Raw genomic sequence first — 2,499 nt, forward strand, 5'->3', positions numbered from 1 at the left:
CTTTTCAACGCCAAGACTGTCAAATTCCCAGGAAATGTTTTATTCACTCTGCTTCCTTTGTCTACGAAATGAAGCTATCACTGAAATATTTCCAAGGAAATCCCAGTAGAGATCTTTAGAGACAGAGAGGTAATTGCACAGACAGAATGAATTGGCTCAAAGTCTTTGTGCATGTAGAAAGACAGATAATATTCTAAGGAAACTGAAGTCAACAGATCTGGGGATTGAGATGCAAAAGTCCCTGAGCAATGTTAGGTTAGTGGTGGAAAAGGAAGCTGAGGCACTTTTAGTGAGCATAAATTAAGCTGTACCATCTCAAAAAAGGTTAAAAAATTGATACAGTTTGCAAATATTAGATTCCAAATAATCCTGATTTTCTAAGAAATGGAGAAAATCAAGCCTATTCATTTGCTTTACACTGTCTAACTTATGGGGTTTTTTTTATATTTAATTATTTCTTTCTTAGGTAATCTGCCTATCATTCATTCTTTATTTCTGGAAATATATCATTTTTCCATGCTCAATATGTAATTATTGTCTGGATATAGAATAATCTAAAGGCTATATTTTTCTCTTGGCTACATACTTGTTATAGAACATTTATGGAGAATATTTTTTCTTCTTGTCATAAAGTTATTCTTTGTCCTTGTTGGAAATTAATTGGCTATACATAGGTAGGTCTGTTTCTGTAATCTATTGGTTCCAATGGCTTATTTGTCTAGTTTTATTATGCTTAATTTTTTTTCTGTTTCTGTCTTTACATTTTAAAATACATTTAATGACAGGTGGTGGTGGCACACACCTTTAACCCCAACACTCATGAGGCAGAGGCAGGTAGATTTCTGAGTTCCAGGACAGCCTGGTCTACAGAATGAGTTCCAGGACAGCCAGAACTACACAGAGAGAAGCCCTGCCTCAAAAATAAATTAATTAATTAATAAAATAGTTATAAGACAAAAAATAAAATACATTTTATAATCAGCACACCAACTTCTTTGAAGTAAAATATCAGGGCCATACTTACTATGTAAACCCTAAACAGTCCATAGCTGATCTCTCCTCTGAGGAACAAATTAAATATATGACTTTTTATTTCACTCCTGATTTTGAATCCCTTAGTGAACACCACACCAAGTTCTAACACTAACACTAGTAAGTACTGATGTGCCATTTGTAAACCTTGGAACAACTACTGTAGCCAGCTGGATATGGCTTCCCCAGAGTCACAAGAACAGATTGCTAGAACTGTGCTGAGAGACTTTTTCATTAAAACACAATTGGAGAGCAACTATAGAAAATGCCCTTGGCCTCCACACTCACACATGTTCTCACACACGGGCACATCCATGAGCATACCTATAATATAGGTCAAGGGGATATAGACAGAAGGGAGATGCAGGAGGTGTGGACAAGAGCAATAAGTGATAATGGGTCTTGAAGTCAACTCATAGCTACCCCTCACCAACATAGCCCTAGAATTAAACAGGCATGTTTATTCATGCCTTGCTCTGTGTGTTGGTACTATCTGATTTGAAAAGCAAAGCCTCATTGGATTAACAATGTGTTTCTAGCTATGCAAATGTGTACAGACTCCAGGTTGGGGAACTTGCAAAAGTGACATACATAAAAGACAAAATGACACATTCGTGGCACTTGGTCTGCTAGAGGATAGGAACACTTGCTCAGGACTTTGGTTTGCTTTGTTGACTTTTATTGGTGATGGGTGGTTTATTTTTTTAACACTAGCCAAGCAACATGGTTAAGCAAACAGAAAAGAGGAAATGTTTTCAGACTGGGAATAGTTTTTAAAAGAAACTGAAAAGCAGCTGTTGGTAGATGAGAAGTACCTAACGTGTTCTGGAAGTCTGGGTAACATTCTGATGCTATGAATCTACAGACAGCCAAAGCCAGGCCAATCTCCCCATGAACGCCCAAGGACTCAGCATGAACACTGGGGTTGGAATGTGATGTTGAAAGATGACTCAAGTTATTCTGTTGGCAGAAGATCTGAATTCCTTGGAAGTGCCTTCCAGCCTGGGCTGAGCCTCTGCTTGGAGCTGGTTAGCTGATTTTCACAGCACGTGGCTGGGGCTCCATTCCGTGAGTCATAGGGCTGCTTCAGAAGCTGCTTGGCTGCTTCTCAGATAGAAGCTTGGCTCTGATGCCTTGAGGATTACCCCTGTTCCTCCTTTCCCCCTCTCTGAGTTGATCAAAATGCTAATGTTTTGCAGGCATTCAAGACAGAAAGATGTTCGAAATTGGTAGAGCACAAACCTGCTCATTTTCAGACAAGAAAACTTATGTTTCTGATGCTCTAGAAGAGAAAGAAAGAAAGGAAGAAAGAAAGGAAGAAAGAAAGGAAGGAAGAAAGGAAGGAAGAAAGAAAGAGAGAGGGGGGAGAAAGAGAAAGAAAGAGAGAGGGGAGAGAGAGAAAGAAAGAGAGAGGTGAGAGAGAGAAAGAAAGAAAGAAAGAAAGAAAGAAAGAAAGAAAGAAAGAGA

The sequence above is a fragment of the Mastomys coucha genome, unplaced genomic scaffold (genome assembly GCF_008632895.1).
Source record: "Mastomys coucha isolate ucsf_1 unplaced genomic scaffold, UCSF_Mcou_1 pScaffold21, whole genome shotgun sequence".
NCBI classification, from domain to species: domain Eukaryota; kingdom Metazoa; phylum Chordata; class Mammalia; order Rodentia; family Muridae; genus Mastomys; species Mastomys coucha.